Source organism: Elaeis guineensis, chromosome 12 (assembly GCF_000442705.2).
Source record: "Elaeis guineensis isolate ETL-2024a chromosome 12, EG11, whole genome shotgun sequence".
NCBI lineage: Eukaryota > Viridiplantae > Streptophyta > Magnoliopsida > Arecales > Arecaceae > Elaeis > Elaeis guineensis.
Genome location: NC_026004.2, coordinates 37,821,793 through 37,830,601, shown reverse-complemented (window position 1 = coordinate 37,830,601; position 8,809 = coordinate 37,821,793). Strand labels below are relative to the sequence as shown.

At 40.4% G+C, this 8,809-nt stretch overlaps 1 non-coding gene across 1 annotated transcript; it reads right to left on the bottom strand.

Annotated features, from left to right (window-relative positions):
• Positions 1 to 8,360: 8,360 nt before the first annotated feature.
• On the bottom strand, positions 8,361 to 8,466 carry LOC140853036 (small nucleolar RNA R71). Its single transcript, XR_012136114.1, has one exon. It is a non-coding gene; the product is annotated as a small nucleolar RNA R71 (small nucleolar RNA).
• Positions 8,467 to 8,809: the final 343 nt, after the last annotated feature.

The following is an 8,809-nucleotide window of genomic DNA, read 5'->3' as shown; positions in this document are numbered from 1 at the left end:
GTAGAGATCTAGTTGGAGAAGGAGAAGAGGATGTCGGAGAAGATGATCGGAGACAGTCCCGTTGAGCACTCCTTTAAGAACAAGGGTACTGCGAAGACACAACCCCTTCCTCTAGCACCAATTCTGTTGGTGCAGAATTCCACCGAAGCTGGAGAAGATGAAGCTGAGATGACCGCGGCCGTCGTCGGGACCTGCAAGGGAAGTCTAAATCAGAATTGGGGGTGCTCCGGCAAGATCCTCCGATGCTCAAGTCAGTACTCTGCTTCAATAGAAATGGAGTACTCGAGCAAAAATTTTAGCAGAGTTTTGAGATAGAGTTTAGAGCTTAGAGAAGGATGTATCTGGGGGTCCCTTTTTATAGACAGAGAGCGTAACTGATTGATAGTGACATCTGTAACCACCTGGTAGTGGACTATTCAGAGCCACGCAGAGTTTGTTTTGGAGAGTAGTGGCATCAGGGGCCATCAGGGCCACGTGGAGTTTGTTATGGAGAGTGGAGTGGTGTCTGTTGTCGCGACTTGCCAGAGAGTGGTGGAGCTCAGAGAGTGGAGTGATATCCGTTGTCGTGACTTGCTAGAGAGTGGTGGAGCCATGCGGAATCCATTGCAGAGAGTGGAGTAGGGTAGTGGCCATTGTCGTCACTTTCTAGAGAGTTCGGATCTGTCGGCTGGAGCTCGGCTGGGATGTTTGATGGAGTGGAATGGCTCTCTATCTCATCGATCTAGGAGAAGCTCGGATATTTTCGAGGTTGTTGATGAGTCTACTGTTGTCGGATGCCTAAGGCGCTGATGCTATAGGCGGGAGTCATCTGCTGTAGAAGCTCAGATGGAGATTTTCTATTGGTGAAGTCCGATAGGAGTCCGATTGCTAGAGAAGTCCATCTGGAATTTGCCTGATGTGGAAGCTCGTCTGAAGATTATCCATCGGAGAAGTCCGATTTTATGAAGAATCTGACGGAGGGTCGGCTGGCGGTGGACTTCGGATGCCGTTGGGGAGGTTCGTCCGCTGGAGGAGTTTGGGGATCCTATGGAAGTCTGGATGGCGTTATGGAAGTCTGGCTGACGCTATTGAAGGCTGAAAGCTGGGGAGGTTCGACAAATGCCGAAGGCGATCGATCATTGTAGAAATCCAGCTGTTGGAGCCCGTCTGTTGTAGAAGCTCGTCCGGAATCCATCCGCTGTAGAAGTTCGGACGGAGTCCGGTTCTTGCAGAAAGCTGAAAGGAGGCCGCTTATTGTAGAGGCTCGATCGAAGATCGGTTGTCGTGAAAGCTCAAAGTGGTGACCTAACTGGTGGAACCTATCCCATTGTAGAAGCTCGTCTGGGATCCGTCCATTGTAGGAGCTCGGCTAGGATCCAGCTATGAAGAAGCTCGGCTGAAGTCCGCCTATAATAGAAGTTCGGAAGGAATTCATTTATAGTAGAGGCTTGGATGGAATTCGCTTACGGTAGAGATCCAGAGTAGACTGTTTGTAGTAGAAGTTCAGAGTAGACCACTTGCAGTAGAAATTTGGTGTAGAGATCCGACTGGTGGAGCCCTTCCATTGTCGAAATTCATCTGGGATCCCTCCACTGTGGGAGTTCGGCTGGAATCCAGTTCTCATAGGAGCTCGGATGGAATCCAGAAGGTGGTCGACCACCGTAAAAACTTGGATGGAGTTTGATTATTGTAGAAATCTCGTTGTCGGAGAAGCTCGGACACTGACGAAGTCTGGACGAAGTTCGGAGTAGAGTCATCTGTGGCCGGAAGAAGTTTGGAAGAGATTCGGAGAATAGTCGATCATCATAGAAAATTGGTTGATAGTAGAGTTCAGAGGGTGTTTGGAGCAGTCTGGTAGATGAATGATGAAGATCGTTGTTGGAGAAGTCCGGATGGTATTATGAAAGCTCGGACGGTCGAGGGAGTTCAGAAAGACGCCCCACAAGGTCGAAAGCCGAAAAAGCCCTGAAAGGGTTGGCCTTTTATAAACTTTGGTTGGGGGTATTTTATACCCAACAATATCTAATTAGATTAGGTTTAGCGATCTAATTGAGTCTAATCTAATTCGGTTGGATTAAGAACCAAATTGGATGAGAAATCAATTTATATTCAAATCCCTTGCACCTCCTTTCTCTGTGCCCTCTTTTTCTTCAAGCAAGAAATTTTTTATGCAAATTTTTTCTCACACTCAGAAGTAGTTTCATACCTACATCTAATCTCTTTTTGAATTAAAAATTGGTTGGTTTAAATTTGAGTTCAACTAGGTTTGAATTTGAATGAAAACCTAGAGTCCAAATTGAGTTGGACTCTTCTCTTCATGCCACCACCTTTCTTCATGCAAAAAGTATTTTTGTGTGAGATTTTTTATACTATTCTAATATTGATCAACCACTATCTAAATTCCTAAGAAGTAAATAAATTTTAATTAAAAATTTAATTTAAATTTGATTTGAATTGGTGATAAGGATCAACCAACATTTGAACTTGAACCAAAACTACTTAATTCTTATCCTCATCTATCATGGGATGCCACCTTTAAGAAAGGATGAGTTTTGTGTAACAAAAAGAGTGATTTTTGGCATGAGAAACCTTAGAGTTGGGGCATGAAAATCTAAGAGTTGGTTGGGCTTCCGTGTGTGAGAAACAAAGGAAGTGATCTTCCTCTTGGGCATGAGGTGTAGGGTGGGTTCTAGGGTTTTGACTCTAGATTTTATAAGAGAAAAAATATAAGAGTGAGTCTTGTCTAATCTTTCACACCACCATCTCCTAGTAAAGCTTTATATTTTGATCTAGAGAGTTTGGAAGATCCAAAGAAAGGAGCTTGGATCAGCCATCAAGAATCTTCAATGCGAGCTAGCACTCCGGGGATGGACGATCTGATTAGGGGCTGAAGAAAAAATCAGCTTTTTTTTTGTAGGATCTTTCAGATCTAATGAGATCTGGAGTAGAATATTTTAAAAATTATCCTATAATATTTTAGATCTAAGATCTATTAGATTTAATTTTTATTATCTGATATTAGATCTAAAATTAAATCTGAAAACATGAGGAATAGAAAAATACCTCTAGGGTAACTAGATTATTTTGTAGATGATCGCAGCAATGCCCGAGGTTCTAAAATAGCCATGCAGTCATCTGCCCTCTATCAGTATCCACTCAAGTATGATCTACATCATCTTCTCCTCATAAATCTTTGCTCCAAAAATCAGATCTGGATCTGATCTGGAAGATCTTCAAAAGATCTTCTGAAGCTGGAGTAGCAGCTTCTCGATAAATCTCTACAGCCTTCTAATCAGGAGGCCACCACGCCTTGGACAAGCACCAGATGGATGCCCAACCTCTTGGACATGAAGAGAGAAGGGAGAGAAGCAGAGGAGGTATGGAGAAGTAGAGAGGATTTAGGCTTTTTCTGGTTATTGCATAGAATCTCTTAACCCTAGGCACAGATAGGGTTTAAATGGACCCTGCTGCGCCATGCAGTGCCACATCATTCGACCAATCAAAAAATTTTAATTAATTCTGAAAAAATTTTGATTGGTGGAGTGATATCATCTGATCATATCAGATAAAAATACCCACAATCTCTCCTACTGTTGGTGCCAACACTGGATAAGCACAGTGAGATTTGCACCCCACAGTCCAAGTTAATCAAGGGATCAGAGTCCTCATCTCATGGGACTCTATCCTTATCCACTTGGGGCGCAAGCCCAATCTGAATATGGCACCCACTTTAAGGTCCAATTTAGTAGGTGGACACTTCACAAAAAATCTCCAATGACCTCTTACCAAGTGGCCTTCAGTCCAAGATCCATGGGTCAACGTTTGACCAATGTCCTAAAATGAAAATACCAGGTGATAAGAATTAGCAGGTGTTGTCTCAAATTTATCTCATGAATTAAGACAAATCTTTTCTGAGCTGGACTGGCTCCAGTCAGACTATGACAAACCTTCTCAAGGTTCTCTGGGTGAGTCAAGTCACATTTGGCTTAGTCGAGATAGAAAAGATTACACGAGGAGAAAATTAGGCTCAATCGTATGCTAGCATGATTTTCTTGAACCTAATTGGATCTAATCCAAATCAATCGAACTGGGCTAGCTCAATTGATGACATCTAGATCCTAACTCTTATTTATATGACCTAGTTAGATTAATTTTCGTATGGTAATGAGATATGTCGTGATCTCATCATCGACATCATTGAAACTCCTTTCAATGGACCAGAACTCTTCTGATTCAGACAATTAGAATGATCGATCATCAAGATCATTCTAATTGCTCCCAAAATCCACCAGTGACATCTAACAGTATATGATAGCAATCTATCAAAATGAAGACGAACCTCTCAATGCAGCTACCTATGTGATTGAGTTCTTCTATCATGAGTTCTGACTGAATTATGGTTAAGGTGAACTCGTCAAACCTAACATCAGTCATATGAATCAATCGATTGATCCGAGTCTGATGTGAAACCCCAATGGAAAATTTTTTTTTATCATTTCACTTTGCCATAGCCATGGGCTTAAGGACTCGATCTTTCGATCATCATAAGACTACTCCTCTCTTCTACCGAGGTTGATAGATCCCTTCTTGGTATGATTTGGTTCCTACAATGAATATGCTACAGCCAACATACACCTCAGGGTTCCGAATGACTAGAAGATTGAGTTATAGTGTAGTCAAACTATAACACACTCAAGGTGAACTGTCGATGTACCTCAGATCAAAGAACTAGACACACAGCTACAGCATCGAGCTAGTCATCGACGAGAAGGTAGATTTCCTTATGACTGTTCGAGGTGGTCACACTCAGTACTCTCATTCTCAATGAATACTTGTACTCTCACTCCGATGTCTCTACACCGTAGACTCAAGATACATCTATCTTAAGAAAGTGATCGTACACCAACCTTCCAGATCGATCACCATCCTCGTGATGATCCTATGGTCAGGAGCTGTTTATGAGTTAGTTATGTAAATTCATGCCTTAAATTTTCAACTCTTGAAAATATAAATTAACATTCCTACTAACTCAAAGGATGTATCACAGATATAATGTGCACAATGTGACAGTAGAATAACCCTTTTATTTATTTATAGTCAAAATTATAGATTTGTCCTTAGATTTGTACAGGAATGTGTCAGCCAATCTGGCATCTAGGGCACACATCTAACAAATTCCCACTTGACCTAATGCCAATTGGCTACATATCTAAGTCTCATCTTCTCAAGGTGGGCTTCGATCTTCTGCTGGCATAATGGCTTTGTCAGTAGGTCTGCCATATTGCCTGTGGAGTCAACTCTCTTAACCTCGACATAATCTTTTTCAAGATAATCACGGATCAGATGGAATCGCCGCTCGATATGCTTGGACTTCTGGTGAGATATTGGCTCCTTGGCTAGAGCTATGGCGCCATTATTATCGCAGTAAAGAGGGATGGCATCCGATGATATCACTCCAAGCTCTGCGGTAAACTTCTTATACCAGAATACCTCCTTCATAGCTTCCGATGCAGCAATATACTCTGTCTCCATAGTGGAATCAGCAATCACCGTCTGCTTGAAACTCTTCCAGCTAACTGCACCACCATTGCAAATGAATAGACTTCCAGATGTTGACTTTTGATCATCTATATCAGACATAAAGTCTGAGTCTGTAAATTCTTGAACCTAGAGTTCTCCATTCCCAAAGACTAGAAATATATCCTTAGTCCTTCTCAAGTTCTTAAGGATATATTTCACAGAAGTTCAGTGCTCTTCGTTTGGATTCGACTGATATCTGCTTGTGACACTCACAGCATGGGCTATATCAGGTCGTGTACATAGCATGGCATACATGAGGCTTCCTATTGCTGAAGCATAAGGGATCTTGCTCATGCGTTCAATCTCCTCAGGTGTGCTAGGGCACATCTTCTTGGAAAGATGAATGCCATGTCTAAAAGATACTGATAAATACTTAATTTAAGTTATTTAAAATAAAAAATTATATTTAATTTATTTTATTTATTAAGAATTTGATGCTTCTTTTTATATTTTATGGGAAAGGGATCGCCGATACAAAGAGTCCGATTCACAGATCAAAAAGACTCAAGTTTGAAGAAAATTAGACTTAAAATAAAATTAAAATAAAAGAAGGATGCATACGGTATTATAGAAAATGAAGATACTATGCAAGGAACCCAAAAGAGATATAGACATCATTTTAAAGAAACAAAAGTTTCTTTTTGTAATAAAAAAGCCTTGCGACAGGCGGGTGCGCGAGTGCGAGGCAGCATGCGGGCGCGCGGGCACGAGGTAGGTGGGCGCGGGCGTGGCAGTGCGGGTTCGCGGCGAGTGGTGCTGGCGGACACAGTGGTGAATAGATGCTCATTAAAGGAAAAAATATGATACTTGGAAATACTTCAAGAGGAAGAATTTGTATTTTCTTTATCTGCTTTTGATCTTTTCATCTCATCCATCCATCTTTTAGTCCTTAGTATTTTCTTTAGTCCCACATCGAAAAACCATGTAAAACTCCTCCCTCCTAACACCTATAAAAAGGCTCTTGTACTCCCATTTGAGGATGAGCCCAGAAATTCTTCTAGAGCCTTGCATAGAGGAAGAGAAAGGGACTACTCCATGAGCAGCTAGGCTAGCAGTCTCGAGAGTGGAGAAGAAATTTTGTAACGACACAGAGATGGTCTATTGTTCTAAACTTTCTTGTATTTCTTTATATGCAATAAAGATTATGCTTTTTATTTAAATCATCATGAGTTCTTTATTTGCTCTCTTTCATATGCTTTTATTTATGCTTTCCTGTTAGATTAATATTAGGAACAACTTTTATTTTTTGGAGATGCGTCGTGATCTACGGGTACGGGGTGTGTCGAGAAAAGATAGGTATTTTTTCTAAGATAATCGCATCTATTTAATTAAAAAAAAGAGATACAACTCTACTAGTGGAAAATTAATTCAAAACTCCCAAGCTCTTTAATTTTTAATTACATCAATTTTAAGATAATTTATTTTCTAAATCAAAACAACGCTTCTTTCTTTTATTTTGCAATTTCAACTTAGCCCAAGGTCCCTGAGGATACGATCTTGACTCATCCTACCTACGTAGTGAGTAGAGTTATTTTTGGTGCTACCAACGACTACGCATCAAATTTTGGCACCATTGTCGGAGATCTTGGCACGGTTGAATTAAAAAAAAAAAAAAAGCCACTGACATTTCATAACACTTAACTAAAATAGCATAACCTCAAATATAAAAATTTCTAACTTGATTGGACACCTTGTTTCTTTGCATTGCATCTCCATAATTAACTTTAAGGGCGCAACCCATTAACTAAGATAAGGTGAGGATTTGATCACCCTTCCTTGGCCCATAAATTACTCCCTTGCATTTGCATAACCTAGACCTTAATCTAAAATTAATTAGACGTTGACCCTTAAGGATTTCGAGCTCATTAGGACAAGTGACCCTGAGAGTTGAACTAGGTTAGACTTGGTCAGCTAGCTGGTGTCTAGGAAAGTGGTTTGTGGGACTACTAGGCCCGAAGGAAGGTGGTTTTTAATTGGTTCCATTCGCTGACCTGGCCAATTTAATTGGTGTCTATGGAAAGCAACGGGGGGACTTCCACCGATCTTACACTTATCTGGCCAGTTGGTTGGTCAAGCTCCGACTTGGAGGGCTTGAAGGCTAACTACAATTAGGAGCTGTCTAAAACTAGGATAACTTTAGGATAGAGAGTCCACTACGTGCTAACTTGATTGTAATTAAAATCTAACCACAACTAATTCTTTTATCAATTTTAGGACTTCTTAGGATCTCTTCTTTAGAACTCTTTTCTCTCTTCTCTTCTCCTCTTAATGAAAAAAAAATAATCCTTAACAGACTAGGATAGTCCTACATAGACCTTTTAGTTGCATGTTAGGTCGACGATCACTAAAATCCGACTTGCAACCATTAGACGAAGAATTAGAAATGACTCTTAGGACTATTCGAGTTAGAAACATGGCTGCACCTGGTGAGGCTAATCCTCCACGCTCATTGAGAGAATATTTTACTCCATCCTCGTATACCTACTCTCCATGTATTCAAGCACCTCCAGTAGAAGCTACCCAATATGAGATTAAGTCTAGCATTATTCAAATGTTGCCATCGTTCTATGGACTTAGTAACAAAGACCCATACAAACACTTGGATGAATTTTTTAAAATTTGTACCACAGTAAAAATCCAAAACTTCTCAGATGATGCCCTTAGGTTGAAACTGTTCCCTTTCTCACTTAAGGACAAAGCTAAGCATTGGTTAAACTCCTTAGACTCTATAACCATTTCAACCTAGGATCATCTTCAGAGAGAATTTTTCAAGAAATACTTTTCAATTGGAAAAATAAATCAAATTAGAAAAGCTATCACTAGTTTTTCCCAATTGGAGGGTGAACTTTTTTATGAGACATGGGAAAGGTTAAGGGACCTCATTCGTAAATGTCCACACCATGCTATCCCTAAATGGCAACTTTGTCGGTATTTTTATGATGGGCTATCGGAGAAACATCGATAAATGGTTGATGCATCATGTGGTGGGACATTCATGCTAAAGAGTGAGGATGAAGCCTGGCAGCTCTTTAAAATACTTAGTGAGAATTTCCTACATCATATGTCTGCCACCTCTAGAGAACAACCCATGCCTCAACAAAAAAAAAGTGAAATTTATCAGATGGGAAACGTCATAGATATCCATAGTAAGGTAGATAAACTATCTCAAAAATTAGACCATCTTCTAAATACTGGACAATCCCCGATTCCACCTAACCCAATCCAAGAAGTTTGTGCATTGTGTGCAAGT